Genomic DNA, 18,976 nt, shown 5'->3' with positions numbered 1-18,976 from the left:
TAAGCCACACACCATTAGCCAGCTAACCACCTAACCACTCACTCCCTAACCCTAGAAACCACCCCTACCAAACCACAAGCAGGCTAACTCATCTATCCCAGGGAACTGCGAGTTAAATCGATCTATTTTTTCTTAAAATAATTAAGCCACACACCATCAGCCAGCTAACCACGTAACCACTCAACACCCTACCCCTAGAAACCACCCCTACCAAACCACAAGCAGTCCAACTCATCGAGATTTTCTTAAAATAATTAAGCCACACACCATAAGCTAGCTAATAACCTAAATACCTACCCCTAACCCGCTTAACCCCTGGAAACCACTCCTACCAAACCACAATCAGGCTAACTCATCTATCCCAGGGAACTGCGAGTTACATCGCTTTATTTTTTCTTAAAATAATTATGCCACAGACCATTAGCCAGCTAACCATCTAGCCACTCACCACCCTACCCCTAGAATCCACCCCTACCAAACCACAAGCAGTCTAACTCATCTAGATTTTCTTAAAATAATTAAGCCACACACCATAAGCCAAATAATAACCTAAATACCTACCCCTAACCCGCTTAACCCCTGCAAACCACCCCTACCAAACCACAATCAGGCTAACTCATCTATCCCAGGGAACTGCGAGTTACATCGCTTTATTTTTTCTTAAAATAATTAAGCCACATACCATAAGCCAGCTAACCACCTAACCACTAACCCCCTACCCCTAGAAACCACCACTTCCAAACCACAAGCAGGCTAACTCATCTAGATTTTCTTAAAATAATTAAGCCACACACCATAAGCCAAATAATAACCTAAATACCTACCCCTAACCCGCTTAACCCCTGGAAACCACCCCTACCAAACCACAATCAGGCTAACTCATCTATCCCAGGGAACTGCGAGTTACATCGCTTTATTTTTTTTTAAATAATTAAGCCACATACCATAAGCCAGCTAACCACCTAACCACTAACCCCCTACCCCTAGAAACCACCCCTACCAAACCACAAGCAGTCTAACTCATCGAGGTTTTCTTAAAATAATTAAGCACACACCATAAGCCAGCTAATAACCTAAATACCTACCCCTAACCCGCTTAACCCCTAGAAAGCACCCCTACCAAACCATAAGTAGTCTAACTCATCTATCCCATGGAACAGCGAGTTAAATCGAGCTATTTTTTCTTAAAATAATGAAGCCACACACCATAAGCCAGCTAACCAACTAGCCACTCATCCCCTAACTCTAGAAACCACCCCTACCAAACCACAAGCAGTCTAACTCATCGAGATTTTCTTAAAATAATTAAGCCACACACCATAAGCTAGCTAATAACCTAAATACCTACCCCTAACCCGCTTAACCCCTAGAAACCACCGCTATCATACCACAAGCAGTCTAACTCATCTATCCCAGGGAACAGCGAGTTACATCGCTTTATTTTTTCTTAAAATAATTAAGCCACACACCATCAGCCAGCTAACCACCTAACCACACACCCCCTAACCCTAGAAACCACCCCTACCAAACCACAAGCAGTCTAACTCATCGAGGTTTTCTTAAAATAATTAAGCACACACCATAAGCTAGCTAATAACCTAAATACCTACCCCTAACCCGCTTAACCCCTAGAAACCACCGCTATCATACCACAAGCAGTCTAACTCATCTATCCCAGGGAATATCGAGTTAAATCGCTTTATTTTTTCTTAAAATAATTAAGCCACACACCATAAGCCAGCTAACCACCTAACCACTCACCCCCCTACCCCTAGAAATCACCCCTACCAAACCACAAGCAGTCTAACTCATCTATCCCAGGGAACAGCGAGTTACATCGCTTTATTTTTTCTTAATATAATTAAGCCACACACCATTAGCCAGCTAACCATCTAGCCACTCTCCCCCTACCCCTAGAAACCACCGCTATCATATGTAACGTCGCCGTCTTTTTTTTTATTAGAAACAAAATTTCTTTCTTAGAAAAAATATATGAAATGCTCGACAGACGAAACGATAAGATGTGTATACATTAGATTGTATATGCACGCGCATCCCGTTTGCCTATGAAAAAAAAGTAATCTCTCCGCGATATACCTACAAGTTTCTGGGTTTTCGGCTTTTCCGTTCCCAGAGACCTTTTTCTTAGTAAACATGATAATAAATCAAGTAGAATCTCGAGTGTCGCTGATTTCCTTCAGAGACGCGCCTCTCGAATTGTCAGTGAGTATATTTTTTTCTTAAAACTATAGTCTAACAGGGCCAGATGCAAACTATAAAATTCTAGATATCACCCTACTTGTCCCCAGTTTTACGACTCAAAGCGTTGGGAAAATTCGGGCGGGGCGGAAATCTGGCGATGTTATCTGTTTACAGTCGCGCACGTGCACTGAAAATCTGTATTTTTCCCTCTTGTCCTCTCATGTAAATCTTGAAACCACTCTACCTCCTGCTGTTATATAACCGAAAATAGATTTTTCCACTGCATATCCTTCTTATTTTATAAACAAATAGTTGCCTAATTATTAAGAAATATTATAAATATTTTATTATTAAGCTAACCAATATTTTTTCTTAGATTTTAATTGCATTTATAAATACTTTAAGACTGCGCACTTGTATGGCAAATCGAGTAAAAACAAAATTTACGATAACTATTAATTAACAATAAAAAAATAGATTTTCCATAAAAAACAAATATATATATATCTATTTCATATAGAATCGTCAACAAATATCAAAACGTCAAGTGCGATAAATAAATTATAATTACTTAGTTAAATAAAAAAATAATGTTAAGTATTAGTTTACTCATATATACAAATAGTTAGACCGGAAAAATTAATTAAATCTAAATTGCAAAAAGCCACAAAAACAATAATAAAAGATTACTAATTGTCAAATATACAATTAGTTATAGATAAATAATACAAAGGTTTAATGTAGGAAAACCAACACACCGAAATTCATCCGAACGCTACAACAATTTAGTAGTTATTATGATTATTATTATTATTATATGTAAAATTAATCGCAACTATTTGTTATAATTTTTATTGTAAGCTATTTCTAAGTTAGAAGATAAGTTGCGTATAACGGACTGAGCATTGCAATAGATTTTTACCCGTGTTCATTAACGATTATTCAACAATTCATTTTGTACAAAGAAGGGGAGGTGCGGGTAAAACGGCGCATAGTTGAACGTGATTTTCCTGTAAAAATTATCTACAAGACATAAACATTTATAATAGGAAATATTATGACTAATACTTATACAAGATTGTTTAAACAGTATTTTCTAAAGAGTAATTATTAAACAAATAATCAAATTACAAAATTTATAATTATTTATTTAGATTTATTCCTCGCTTTGCTCGCCGTCCTTCGATGTGCCGACATGTTTTTAAAAATATTTATCAAACTCGGATAGTATGGGGTAAGTGGGTTTGCACTTTCAGCTGTTAGATTTATTCCCAGCTTTGCTCGCCTTCCTTTGCTCGCCTTCCTTCGACGTGCCGTCGTGTTTTTAAAATGAATTATCAAACTCGGACAATATGGGGAAAGTCGGTTTGCACATTCAGGTTTTATATTTATTCCTCGCTTTGCTCGCCGTCCTTCGATATGCCGACATGTTTTTAAAAATATTTATCAAACTCGGACAGTATGGGGTAAGTGGGTTTGCACTTTCAGCTTTTAGATTTATTCCTCGCTTTGCTCGCCGTCCTTCGATGTGCCGACATGTTTTTAAAAATATTTATCAAACTCGGACAGTATGGGGTAAGTGGGTTTGCACTTTCAGCTTTTAGATTTATTCCTCGCTTTGCTCGCCGTCCTTCGATGTGCCGACATGTTTTTAAAAATATTTATCAAACTCGGACAGTATGGGGTAAGTGGGTTTGCACATTCAGTTTTTATATTTATTCCCCGCTTTTCTAGCCTTCCCTTTGCTCGCCTTTTTTAGATGTACCGAGGTGCACTTTAAATAAATTATTAAACTCGGAACGTATTGGGTAATTGGGTTTACGCATTTCGGTTTTATATTTATTCCTTGCTTTGCTCGTCTTTCTTCGATGTGCCGAGGTGTGGCTTAAATAAATTATTATACTCGGAGAGTATTGAGTAGGTGTGTTTGCACTTTCAGCATTTAGATTTATTCCTCGCTTTGCTCGCCGTCCTTCGATGTGCCGACATGTTTTTAAAAATATTTATCAAACTCGGACAGTATGGGGTAAGTGGGTTTGCACCTTCAGCTGTTAGATTTATTCCCAGCTTTGCTCGCCTTCCTTTGCTCGCCTTCCTTCGACGTGCCGACGTGTTTTTAAAATGAATTATCAAAATCAGACAATATGGGGAAAGTCGGTTTACGCATTTAGGTTTTATATTTATTCCTTGCTTTGCTCGCCTTCTGTTGATGTACCGTCGAGTTATTAAAAAAAATTATTGTACTCGGAGACTGTGGGGTAATTGGGCATACACATTTAGGTTTCAGATTTATTCCTCGCTTTGCTCGCCGTCCTTCGATGTGCCGACATGTTCTTAAAAATATTTATCAAACTCGGACAGTATGGGGTAAGTGGGTTTGCACTTTCAGCTTTTAGATTTATTCCTCGCTTTGCTCGCCGTCCTTCGATGTGCCGACATATTTTTAAAAATATTTATCAAACTCGGACAGTATGGGGTAAGTGGGTTTGCACTTTCAGCTTTTAGATTTATTCCCAGCTTTGCTCGCCGTCCTTCGATGTGCCGAAATGTTTTTAAAAATATTTATCAAACTCGGACAGTATGGGGTAAGTGAATTTGCACTTTCAGCTTTTAGATTTATTCCTCGCTTTGCTCGCCGTCCTTCGATGTGCCGATATGATTTTAAAAATATTTATCAAACTCGGACAGTATGGGGTAAGTGGGTTTGCACTTTCAGCTTTTAGATTTATTCCCCGCTTTGCTCGCCGTCCTTCGATGTGCCGACATGTTTTTAGAAATATTTATCAAACTCGGACAGTATGGGGTAAGTGGGTTTGCACCTTCAGTTTTTATATTTATTCCTCGCTTTGCTCGCCGTCCTTCGATATGCCGACATGTTTTTAAAAATATTTATCAAACTCGGACAGTATGGGGTAAGTGGGTTTGCACTTTCAGCTTTTAGATTTATTCCTCGCTTTGCTCGCCTTTTTTAGATGTACCGAGGTGCACTTTAAATAAATTATTAAACTCGGAACGTATTGGGTAATTGGGTTTACGCATTTCGGTTTTATATTTATTCCTTGCTTTGCTCGTCTTTCTTCGGTGTGCCGAGGTGTGGCTTAAATAAATTATTATACTCGGAGAGTATTGAGTAGATGTGTTTGCACTTTCAGCTTTTAGATTTATTCCTCGCTTTGCTCGCCGTCCTTCGATGTGCCGACATGTTTTTAAAAATATTTATCAAACTCGGATAGTATGGGGTAAGTGGGTTTGCACTTTCAGCTGTTAGATTTATTCCCAGCTTTGCTCGCCTTCCTTTGCTCGCCTTCCTTCGACGTGCCGTCGTGTTTTTAAAATGAATTATCAAACTCGGACAATATGGGGAAAGTCGGTTTGCACATTCAGGTTTTATATTTATTCCTCGCTTTGCTCGCCGTCCTTCGATATGCCGACATGTTTTTAAAAATATTTATCAAACTCGGACAGTATGGGGTAAGTGGGTTTGCACTTTCAGCTTTTAGATTTATTCCTCGCTTTGCTCGCCGTCCTTCGATGTGCCGACATGTTTTTAAAAATATTTATCAAACTCGGACAGTATGGGGTAAGTGGGTTTGCACATTCAGTTTTTATATTTATTCCCCGCTTTTCTAGCCTTCCCTTTGCTCGCCTTTTTTAGATGTACCGAGGTGCACTTTAAATAAATTATTAAACTCGGAACGTATTGGGTAATTGGGTTTACGCATTTCGGTTTTATATTTATTCCTTGCTTTGCTCGTCTTTCTTCGATGTGCCGAGGTGTGGCTTAAATAAATTATTATACTCGGAGAGTATTGAGTAGGTGTGTTTGCACTTTCAGCATTTAGATTTATTCCTCGCTTTGCTCGCCGTCCTTCGATGTGCCGACATGTTTTTAAAAATATTTATCAAACTCGGACAGTATGGGGTAAGTGGGTTTGCACCTTCAGCTGTTAGATTTATTCCCAGCTTTGCTCGCCTTCCTTTGCTCGCCTTCCTTCGACGTGCCGACGTGTTTTTAAAATGAATTATCAAAATCGGACAATATGGGGAAAGTCGGTTTACGCATTTAGGTTTTATATTTATTCCTTGCTTTGCTCGCCTTCTGTTGATGTACCGTCGAGTTATTAAAAAAAATTATTGTACTCGGAGACTGTGGGGTAATTGGGCATACACATTTAGGTTTCAGATTTATTCCTCGCTTTGCTCGCCGTCCTTCGATGTGCCGACATGTTCTTAAAAATATTTATCAAACTCGGACAGTATGGGGTAAGTGGGTTTGCACTTTCAGCTTTTAGATTTATTCCTCGCTTTGCTCGCCGTCCTTCGATGTGCCGAAATATTTTTAAAAATATTTATCAAACTCGGACAGTATGGGGTAAGTGGGTTTGCACTTTCAGCTTTTAGATTTATTCCCAGCTTTGCTCGCCGTCCTTCGATGTGCCGAAATGTTTTTAAAAATATTTATCAAACTCGGACAGTATGGGGTAAGTGAGTTTGCACTTTCAGCTTTTAGATTTATTCCTCGCTTTGCTCGCCGTCCTTCGATGTGCCGATATGATTTTAAAAATATTTATCAAACTCGGACAGTATGGGGTAAGTGGGTTTGCACTTTCAGCTTTTAGATTTATTCCCCGCTTTGCTCGCCGTCCTTCGATGTGCCGACATGTTTTTAGAAATATTTATCAAACTCGGACAGTATGGGGTAAGTGGGTTTGCACCTTCAGTTTTTATATTTATTCCTCGCTTTGCTCGCCGTCCTTCGATATGCCGACATGTTTTTAAAAATATTTATCAAACTCGGACAGTATGGGGTAAGTGGGTGTGCACTTTCAGCTTTTAGATTTATTCCTCGCTTTGCTCGCCTTTTTTAGATGTACCGAGGTGCACTTTAAATAAATTATTAAACTCGGAACGTATTGGGTAATTGGGTTTACGCATTTCGGTTTTATATTTATTCCTTGCTTTGCTCGTCTTTCTTCGGTGTGCCGAGGTGTGGCTTAAATAAATTATTATACTCGGAGAGTATTGAGTAGATGTGTTTGCACTTTCAGCTTTTAGATTTATTCCTCGCTTTGCTCGCCGTCCTTCGATGTGCCGACATGTTTTTAAAAATATTTATCAAACTCGGATAGTATGGGGTAAGTGGGTTTGCACTTTCAGCTGTTAGATTTATTCCCAGCTTTGCTCGCCTTCCTTTGCTCGCCTTCCTTCGACGTGCCGACGTGTTTTTAAAATGAATTATCAAACTCGGACAATATGGGGAAAGTCGGTTTGCACATTCAGGTTTTATATTTATTCCTCGCTTTGCTCGCCGTCCTTCGATATGCCGACATGTTTTTAAAAATATTTATCAAACTCGGACAGTATGGGGTAAGTGGGTTTGCACTTTCAGCTTTTAGATTTATTCCTCGCTTTGCTCGCCGTCCTTCGATGTGCCGACATGTTTTTAAAAATATTTATCAAACTCGGACAGTATGGGGTAAGTGGGTTTGCACTTTCAGCTTTTAGATTTATTCCCCGCTTTGCTCGCCTTCCCTTTGCTCGCCTTTTTTCGATGTGCCGAGGTGCATCTTAAATAAATTATTAAACTCGGACAGTACGGGGAAAGTCGGTTTGCACATTTAGGTTTTATATTTATTCCTTGCTGTGCTCGCCTTTCTTCGATGTGCCGAGGTGCACCTTAAATAAATTATTAAACTCAGACCGTATTGGGTAAGTGGGTTTACGCATTTAGGTTTTATATTTATTCCTTGCTTTGCTCGCCTTCTGTTGATGCACCGTCGAGTTATTAAAAAAAATTATTGTACTCGGAGACTGTGGGGTAATTGGGCATACACATTTAGGTTTCAGATTTATTCCTCGCTTTGCTCGCCGTCCTTCGATGTGCCGACATGTTTTTAAAAATATTTATCAAACTCGGACAGTATGGGGTAAGTGTGTTTGCACTTTCAGCTTTTAGATTTATTCCTCGCTTTGCTCGCCGTCCTTCGATGTGCCGACATGTTTTTAAAAATATTTATCAAACTCGGACAGTATGGGGTAAGTGGGTTTGCACATTCAGTTTTTATATTTATTCCCCGCTTTTCTAGCCTTCCCTTTGCTCGCCTTTTTTAGATGTACCGAGGTGCACTTTAAATAAATTATTAAACTCGGAACGTATTGGGTAATTGGGTTTACGCATTTCGGTTTTATATTTATTCCTTGCTTTGCTCGTCTTTCTTCGATGTGCCGAGGTGTGGCTTAAATAAATTATTATACTCGGAGAGTATTGAGTAGGTGTGTTTGCACTTTCAGCTTTTAGATTTATTCCTCGCTTTGCTCGCCGTCCTTCGATGTGCCGACATGTTTTTAAAAATATTTATCAAACTCGGACAGTATGGGGTAAGTGGGTTTGCACCTTCAGCTGTTAGATTTATTCCCAGCTTTGCTCGCCTTCCTTTGCTCGCCTTCCTTCGACGTGCCGACGTGTTTTTAAAATGAATTATCAAAATCGGACAATATGGGGAAAGTCGGTTTACGCATTTAGGTTTTATATTTATTCCTTGCTTTGCTCGCCTTCTGTTGATGTACCGTCGAGTTATTAAAAAAAATTATTGTACTCGGAGACTGTGGGGTAATTGGGCATACACATTTAGGTTTCAGATTTATTCCTCGCTTTGCTCGCCGTCCTTCGATGTGCCGACATGTTCTTAAAAATATTTATCAAACTCGGACAGTATGGGGTAAGTGGGTTTGCACTTTCAGCTTTTAGATTTATTCCTCGCTTTGCTCGCCGTCCTTCGATGTGCCGACATATTTTTAAAAATATTTATCAAACTCGGACAGTATGGGGTAAGTGGGTTTGCACTTTCAGCTTTTAGATTTATTCCCAGCTTTGCTCGCCGTCCTTCGATGTGCCGAAATGTTTTTAAAAATATTTATCAAACTCGGACAGTATGGGGTAAGTGAGTTTGCACTTTCAGCTTTTAGATTTATTCCTCGCTTTGCTCGCCGTCCTTCGATGTGCCGATATGATTTTAAAAATATTTATCAAACTCGGACAGTATGGGGTAAGTGGGTTTGCACTTTCAGCTTTTAGATTTATTCCCCGCTTTGCTCGCCGTCCTTCGATGTGCCGACATGTTTTTAGAAATATTTATCAAACTCGGACAGTATGGGGTAAGTGGGTTTGCACCTTCAGTTTTTATATTTATTCCTCGCTTTGCTCGCCGTCCTTCGATATGCCGACATGTTTTTAAAAATATTTATCAAACTCGGACAGTATGGGGTAAGTGGGTTTGCACTTTCAGCTTTTAGATTTATTCCTCGCTTTGCTCGCCTTTTTTAGATGTACCGAGGTGCACTTTAAATAAATTATTAAACTCGGAACGTATTGGGTAATTGGGTTTACGCATTTCGGTTTTATATTTATTCCTTGCTTTGCTCGTCTTTCTTCGGTGTGCCGAGGTGTGGCTTAAATAAATTATTATACTCGGAGAGTATTGAGTAGATGTGTTTGCACTTTCAGCTTTTAGATTTATTCCTCGCTTTGCTCGCCGTCCTTCGATATGCCGACATGTTTTTAAAAATATTTATCAAACTCGGACAGTATGGGGTAAGTGGGTTTGCACTTTCAGCTTTTAGATTTATTCCTCGCTTTGCTCGCCGTCCTTCGATGTGCCGACATGTTTTTAAAAATATTTATCAAACTCGGACAGTATGGGGTAAGTGGGTTTGCACTTTCAGCTTTTAGATTTATTCCCCGCTTTGCTCGCCTTCCCTTTGCTCGCCTTTTTTCGATGTGCCGAGGTGCATCTTAAATAAATTATTAAACTCGGACAGTACGGGGAAAGTCGGTTTGCACATTTAGGTTTTATATTTATTCCTTGCTGTGCTCGCCTTTCTTCGATGTGCCGAGGTGCACCTTAAATAAATTATTAAACTCAGACCGTATTGGGTAAGTGGGTTTACGCATTTAGGTTTTATATTTATTCCTTGCTTTGCTCGCCTTCTGTTGATGCACCGTCGAGTTATTAAAAAAAATTATTGTACTCGGAGACTGTGGGGTAATTGGGCATACACATTTAGGTTTCAGATTTATTCCTCGCTTTGCTCGCCGTCCTTCGATGTGCCGACATGTTTTTAAAAATATTTATCAAACTCGGACAGTATGGGGTAAGTGTGTTTGCACTTTCAGCTTTTAGATTTATTCCTCGCTTTGCTCGCCGTCCTTCGATGTGCCGACATGTTTTTAAAAATATTTATCAAACTCGGACAGTATGGGGTAAGTGGGTTTGCACATTCAGTTTTTATATTTATTCCCCGCTTTTCTAGCCTTCCCTTTGCTCGCCTTTTTTAGATGTACCGAGGTGCACTTTAAATAAATTATTAAACTCGGAACGTATTGGGTAATTGGGTTTACGCATTTCGGTTTTATATTTATTCCTTGCTTTGCTCGTCTTTCTTCGATGTGCCGAGGTGTGGCTTAAATAAATTATTATACTCGGAGAGTATTGAGTAGGTGTGTTTGCACTTTCAGCTTTTAGATTTATTCCTCGCTTTGCTCGCCGTCCTTCGATGTGCCGACATGTTTTTAAAAATATTTATCAAACTCGGACAGTATGGGGTAAGTGGGTTTGCACCTTCAGCTGTTAGATTTATTCCCAGCTTTGCTCGCCTTCCTTTGCTCGCCTTCCTTCGACGTGCCGACGTGTTTTTAAAATGAATTATCAAAATCGGACAATATGGGGAAAGTCGGTTTACGCATTTAGGTTTTATATTTATTCCTTGCTTTGCTCGCCTTCTGTTGATGTACCGTCGAGTTATTAAAAAAAATTATTGTACTCGGAGACTGTGGGGTAATTGGGCATACACATTTAGGTTTCAGATTTATTCCTCGCTTTGCTCGCCGTCCTTCGATGTGCCGACATGTTCTTAAAAATATTTATCAAACTCGGACAGTATGGGGTAAGTGGGTTTGCACTTTCAGCTTTTAGATTTATTCCTCGCTTTGCTCGCCGTCCTTCGATGTGCCGACATATTTTTAAAAATATTTATCAAACTCGGACAGTATGGGGTAAGTGGGTTTGCACTTTCAGCTTTTAGATTTATTCCCAGCTTTGCTCGCCGTCCTTCGATGTGCCGAAATGTTTTTAAAAATATTTATCAAACTCGGACAGTATGGGGTAAGTGAGTTTGCACTTTCAGCTTTTAGATTTATTCCTCGCTTTGCTCGCCGTCCTTCGATGTGCCGATATGATTTTAAAAATATTTATCAAACTCGGACAGTATGGGGTAAGTGGGTTTGCACTTTCAGCTTTTAGATTTATTCCCCGCTTTGCTCGCCGTCCTTCGATGTGCCGACATGTTTTTAGAAATATTTATCAAACTCGGACAGTATGGGGTAAGTGGGTTTGCACCTTCAGTTTTTATATTTATTCCTCGCTTTGCTCGCCGTCCTTCGATATGCCGACATGTTTTTAAAAATATTTATCAAACTCGGACAGTATGGGGTAAGTGGGTTTGCACTTTCAGCTTTTAGATTTATTCCTCGCTTTGCTCGCCTTTTTTAGATGTACCGAGGTGCACTTTAAATAAATTATTAAACTCGGAACGTATTGGGTAATTGGGTTTACGCATTTCGGTTTTATATTTATTCCTTGCTTTGCTCGTCTTTCTTCGGTGTGCCGAGGTGTGGCTTAAATAAATTATTATACTCGGAGAGTATTGAGTAGATGTGTTTGCACTTTCAGCTTTTAGATTTATTCCTCGCTTTGCTCGCCGTCCTTCGATGTGCCGACATGTTTTTAAAAATATTTATCAAACTCGGATAGTATGGGGTAAGTGGGTTTGCACTTTCAGCTGTTAGATTTATTCCCAGCTTTGCTCGCCTTCCTTTGCTCGCCTTCCTTCGACGTGCCGACGTGTTTTTAAAATGAATTATCAAACTCGGACAATATGGGGAAAGTCGGTTTGCACATTCAGGTTTTATATTTATTCCTCGCTTTGCTCGCCGTCCTTCGATATGCCGACATGTTTTTAAAAATATTTATCAAACTCGGACAGTATGGGGTAAGTGGGTTTGCACTTTCAGCTTTTAGATTTATTCCTCGCTTTGCTCGCCGTCCTTCGATGTGCCGACATGTTTTTAAAAATATTTATCAAACTCGGACAGTATGGGGTAAGTGGGTTTGCACTTTCAGCTTTTAGATTTATTCCCCGCTTTGCTCGCCTTCCCTTTGCTCGCCTTTTTTCGATGTGCCGAGGTGCATCTTAAATAAATTATTAAACTCGGACAGTATGGGGAAAGTCGGTTTGCACATTTAGGTTTTATATTTATTCCTTGCTGTGCTCGCCTTTCTTCGATGTGCCGAGGTGCACCTTAAATAAATTATTAAACTCAGACCGTATTGGGTAAGTGGGTTTACGCATTTAGGTTTTATATTTATTCCTTGCTTTGCTCGCCTTCTGTTGATGCACCGTCGAGTTATTAAAAAAAATTATTGTACTCGGAGACTGTGGGGTAATTGGGCATACACATTTAGGTTTCAGATTTATTCCTCGCTTTGCTCGCCGTCCTTCGATGTGCCGACATGTTTTTAAAAATATTTATCAAACTCGGACAGTATGGGGTAAGTGTGTTTGCACTTTCAGCTTTTAGATTTATTCCTCGCTTTGCTCGCCGTCCTTCGATGTGCCGACATGTTTTTAAAAATATTTATCAAACTCGGACAGTATGGGGTAAGTGGGTTTGCACATTCAGTTTTTATATTTATTCCCCGCTTTTCTAGCCTTCCCTTTGCTCGCCTTTTTTAGATGTACCGAGGTGCACTTTAAATAAATTATTAAACTCGGAACGTATTGGGTAATTGGGTTTACGCATTTCGGTTTTATATTTATTCCTTGCTTTGCTCGTCTTTCTTCGATGTGCCGAGGTGTGGCTTAAATAAATTATTATACTCGGAGAGTATTGAGTAGGTGTGTTTGCACTTTCAGCTTTTAGATTTATTCCTCGCTTTGCTCGCCGTCCTTCGATGTGCCGACATGTTTTTAAAAATATTTATCAAACTCGGATAGTATGGGGTAAGTGGGTTTGCACTTTCAGCTGTTAGATTTATTCCCAGCTTTGCTCGCCTTCCTTTGCTCGCCTTCCTTCGACGTGCCGACGTGTTTTTAAAATGAATTATCAAACTCGGACAATATGGGGAAAGTCGGTTTGCACATTCAGGTTTTATATTTATTCCTCGCTTTGGTCGCCGTCCTTCGATGTGCCGACATGTTTTTAATAATATTTATCAAACTCGGACAGTATGGGGTAAGTGGGTTTGCACTTTCAGCTTTTAGATTTATTCCTCGCTTTGCTCGCCGTCCTTCGATGTGCCGAAATGATTTTAAAAATATTTATCAAACTCGGACAGTATGGGGTAAGTGGGTTTGCACTTTCAGCTTTTAGATTTATTCCCCGCTTTGCTCGCCGTCCTTCGATGTGCCGACATGTTTCTAAAAATATTTATCAAACTCGGACAGTATGGGGTAAGTGGGTTTGCACTTTCAGCTGTTAGATTTATTCCCAGCTTTGCTCGCCTTCCTTTGCTCGCCTTCCTTCGACGTGCCGACGTGTTTTTAAAATGAATTATCAAACTCGGACAATATGGGGAAAGTCGGTTTGCACATTCAGGTTTTATATTTATTCCTCGCTTTGCTCGCCGTCCTTCGATATGCCGACATGTTTTTAAAAATATTTATCAAACTCGGACAGTATGGGGTAAGTGGGTTTGCACTTTCAGCTTTTAGATTTATTCCTCGCTTTGCTCGCCGTCCTTCGATGTGCCGACATGTTTTTAAAAATATTTATCAAACTCGGACAGTATGGGGTAAGTGGGTTTGCACTTTCAGCTTTTAGATTTATTCCCCGCTTTGCTCGCCTTCCCTTTGCTCGCCTTTTTTCGATGTGCCGAGGTGCATCTTAAATAAATTATTAAACTCGGACAGTATGGGGAAAGTCGGTTTGCACATTTAGGTTTTATATTTATTCCTTGCTGTGCTCGCCTTTCTTCGATGTGCCGAGGTGCACCTTAAATAAATTATTAAACTCAGACCGTATTGGGTAAGTGGGTTTACGCATTTAGGTTTTATATTTATTCCTTGCTTTGCTCGCCTTCTGTTGATGCACCGTCGAGTTATTAAAAAAAATTATTGTACTCGGAGACTGTGGGGTAATTGGGCATACACATTTAGGTTTCAGATTTATTCCTCGCTTTGCTCGCCGTCCTTCGATGTGCCGACATGTTTTTAAAAATATTTATCAAACTCGGACAGTATGGGGTAAGTGTGTTTGCACTTTCAGCTTTTAGATTTATTCCTCGCTTTGCTCGCCGTCCTTCGATGTGCCGACATGTTTTTAAAAATATTTATCAAACTCGGACAGTATGGGGTAAGTGGGTTTGCACATTCAGTTTTTATATTTATTCCCCGCTTTTCTAGCCTTCCCTTTGCTCGCCTTTTTTAGATGTACCGAGGTGCACTTTAAATAAATTATTAAACTCGGAACGTATTGGGTAATTGGGTTTACGCATTTCGGTTTTATATTTATTCCTTGCTTTGCTCGTCTTTCTTCGATGTGCCGAGGTGTGGCTTAAATAAATTATTATACTCGGAGAGTATTGAGTAGGTGTGTTTGCACTTTCAGCTTTTAGATTTATTCCTCGCTTTGCTCGCCGTCCTTCGATGTGCCGACATGTTTTTAAAAATATTTATCAAACTCGGATAGTATGGGGTAAGTGGGTTTGCACTTTCAGCTGTTAGATTTATTCCCAGCTTTGCTCGCCTTCCTTTGCTCGCCTTCCTTCGACGTGCCGACGTGTTTTTAAAATGAATTATCAAACTCGGACAATATGGGGAAAGTCGGTTTGCACATTCAGGTTTTATATTTATTCCTCGCTTTGGTCGCCGTCCTTCGATGTGCCGACATGTTTTTAATAATATTTATCAAACTCGGACAGTATGGGGTAAGTGGGTTTGCACTTTCAGCTTTTAGATTTATTCCTCGCTTTGCTCGCCGTCCTTCGATGTGCCGAAATGATTTTAAAAATATTTATCAAACTCGGACAGTATGGGGTAAGTGGGTTTGCACTTTCAGCTTTTAGATTTATTCCCCGCTTTGCTCGCCGTCCTTCGATGTGCCGACATGTTTCTAAAAATATTTATCAAACTCGGACAGTATGGGGTAAGTGGGTTTGCACCTTCAGTTTTTATATTTATTCCCCGCTTTTCTAGCCTTCCCTTTGCTCGCCTTTTTTGGATGTACCAGGGTGCACTTTAAATAAATTATTAAACTCGGAACGTATTGGGTAATTGGGTTTACGCATTTCGGTTATATATTAATTCCTTGCTTTGCTCGTCTTTCTTCGATGTGCCGAGGTGTGGCTTAAATAAATTATTATACTCGGAGAGTATTGAGTAGATGTGTTTGCACTTTCAGCTTTTAGATTTATTCCTCGCTTTGCTCGCCGTCCTTCGATGTGCCGACATGTTTTTAAAAATATTTATCAAACTCGGATAGTATGGGGTAAGTGGGTTTGCACTTTCAGCTGTTAGATTTATTCCCAGCTTTGCTCGCCTTCCTTTGCTCGCCTTCCTTCGACGTGCCGACGTGTTTTTAAAATGAATTATCAAACTCGGACAATATGGGGAAAGTCGGTTTGCACATTCAGGTTTTATATTTATTCCTCGCTTTACTCGCCGTCCTTCGATATGCCGACATGTTTTTAAAAATATTTATCAAACTCGGACAGTATGGGGTAAGTGGGTTTGCACTTTCAGCTGTTAGATTTATTCCCAGCTTTGCTCGCCTTCCTTTGCTCGCCTTCCTTCGACGTGCCGACGTGTTTTTAAAATGAATTATCAAAATCGGACAATATGGGGAAAGTCGGTTTACGCATTTAGGTTTTATATTTATTCCCCGCTTTTCTAGCCTTCCCTTTGCTCGCCTTTTTTGGATGTACCGAGGTGCACTTTAAATAAATTATTAAACTCGGAACGTATTGGGTAATTGGGTTTACGCATTTCGGTTTTATATTTATTCCTTGCTTTGCTCGTCTTTCTTCGATGTGCCGAGGTGTGGCTTAAATAAATTATTATACTCGGAGAGTATTGAGTAGATGTGTTTGCACTTTCAGCTTTTAGATTTATTCCTCGCTTTGCTCGCCGTCCTTCGATGTGCCGACATGTTTTTAAAAATATTTATCAAACTCGGATAGTATGGGGTAAGTGGGTTTGCACTTTCAGCTGTTAGATTTATTCCCAGCTTTGCTCGCCTTCCTTTGCTCGCCTTCCTTCGACGTGCCGACGTGTTTTTAAAATGAATTATCAAACTCGGACAATATGGGGAAAGTCGGTTTGCACATTCAGGTTTTATATTTATTCCTCGCTTTGCTCGCCGTCCTTCGATATGCCGACATGTTTTTAAAAATATTTATCAAACCCGGACAGTATGGGGTAAGTGGGTTTGCACTTTCAGCTTTTAGATTTATTCCTCGCTTTGCTCGCCGTCCTTCGATGTGCCGACATGTTTTTAAAAATATTTATCAAACTCGGACAGTATGGGGTAAGTGGGTTTGCACTTTCAGCTTTTAGATTTATTCCCCGCTTTGCTCGCCTTCCCTTTGCTCGCCTTTTTTCGATGTGCCGAGGTGCATCTTAAATAAATTATTAAACTCGGACAGTATGGGGAAAGTCGGTTTGCACATTTAGGTTTTATATTTATTCCTTGCTGTGCTCGCCTTTCTTCGATGTGCCGAGGTGCACCTTAAATAAATTATTAAACTCAGACCGTATTGGGTAAGTGGGTTTACGCATTTAGGTTTTATATTTATTCCTTGCTTTGCTCGCCTTCTGTTGATGCACCGTCGAGTTATTAAAAAAAATTATTGTACTCGGAGACTGTGGGGTAATTGGGCATACACATTTAGGTTTCAGATTTATTCCTCGCTTTGCTCGCCGTCCTTCGATGTGCCGACATGTTTTTAAAAATATTTATCAAACTCGGACAGTATGGGGTAAGTGGGTTTGCACTTTCAGCTTTTAGATTTATTCCTCGCTTTGCTCGTCTTTCTTCGATGTGCCGAGGTGTGGCTTAAATAAATTATTATACTCGGAGAGTATTGAGTAGGTGTGTTTGCACTTTCAGCTTTTAGATTTATTCCTCGCTTTGCTCGCCGTCCTTCGATGTGCCGACATGTTTTTAAAAATATTTATCAAACTCGGATAGTATGGGGTAAGTGGGTTTGCACTTTCAGCTGTTAGATTTATTCCCAGCTTTGCTCGCCTTCCTTTGCTCGCCTTCCTTCGACGTGCCGACGTGTTTTTAAAATGAATTATCAAACTCGGACAATATGGGGAAAGTCGGTTTGCACATTCAGGTTTTATATTTATTCCTCGCTTTGGTCGCCGTCCTTCGATGTGCCGACATGTTTTTAATAATATTTATCAAACTCGGATAGTATGGGGTAAGTGGGTTTGCACTTTCAGCTGTTAGATTTATTCCCAGCTTTGCTCGCCTTCCTTTGCTCGCCTTCCTTCGACGTGCCGACGTGTTTTTAAAATGAATTATCAAACTCGGACAATATGGGGAAAGTCGGTTTGCACATTCAGGTTTTATATTTATTCCTCGCTTTGGTCGCCGTCCTTCGATGTGCCGACATGTTTTTAATAATATTTATCAAACTCGGACAGTATGGGGTAAGTGGGTTTGCACTTTCAGCTTTTAGATTTATTCCTCGCTTTGCTCGCCGTCCTTCGATGTGCCGAAATGATTTTAAAAATATTTATCAAACTCGGACAGTATGGGGTAAGTGGGTTTGCACTTTCAGCTTTTAGATTTATTCCCCGCTTTGCTCGCCGTCCTTCGATGTGCCGACATGTTTCTAAAAATATTTATCAAACTCGGACAGTATGGGGTAAGTGGGTTTGCACCTTCAGTTTTTATATTTATTCCCCGCTTTTCTAGCCTTCCCTTTGCTCGCCTTTTTTGGATGTACCGAGGTGCACATTAAATAAATTATTAAATTCGGAACGTATTGGGTAATTGGGTTTACGCATTTCGGTTTTATATTAATTCCTTGCTTTGCTCGTCTTTCTTCGATGTGCCGAGGTGTGGCTTAAATAAATTGTTATACTCGGAGAGTATTGAGTAGATGTGTTTGCACTTTCAGCTTTTAGATTTATTCCTCGCTTTGCTCGCCGTCCTTCGATGTGCCGACATGTTTTTAAAAATATTTATCAAACTCGGATAGTATGGGGTAAGTGGGTTTGCACTTTCAGCTGTTAGATTTATTCCCAGCTTTGCTCGCCTTCCTTTGCTCGCCTTCCTTCGACGTGCCGACGTGTTTTTAAAATGAATTATCAAACTCGGACAATATGGGGAAAGTCGGTTTGCACATTCAGGTTTTATATTTATTCCTCGCTTTACTCGCCGTCCTTCGATATGCCGACATGTTTTTAAAAATATTTATCAAACTCGGACAGTATGGGGTAAGTGGGTTTGCACTTTCAGCTTTTAGATTTATTCCCCGCTTTGCTCGCCTTCCCTTTGCTCGCCTTTTTTCGATGTGCCGAGGTGCATCTTAAATAAATTATTAAACTCGGACAGTATGGGGAAAGTCGGTTTGCACATTTAGGTTTTATATTTATTCCTTGCTTTGCTCGCCTTTCTTCGATGTGCCGAGGTGCACCTTAAATAAATTATTAAACTCAGACCGTATTGGGTAAGTGGGTTTACGCATTTAGGTTTTATATTTAT

The sequence above is a fragment of the Nasonia vitripennis genome (genome assembly GCF_009193385.2).
Source record: "Nasonia vitripennis strain AsymCx chromosome 5 unlocalized genomic scaffold, Nvit_psr_1.1 chr5_random0004, whole genome shotgun sequence".
In the NCBI taxonomy this organism is placed as follows: domain Eukaryota; kingdom Metazoa; phylum Arthropoda; class Insecta; order Hymenoptera; family Pteromalidae; genus Nasonia; species Nasonia vitripennis.
The sequence above is the reverse complement of the archived record's forward strand: the minus strand, read 5'-3'. Positions refer to the sequence as shown.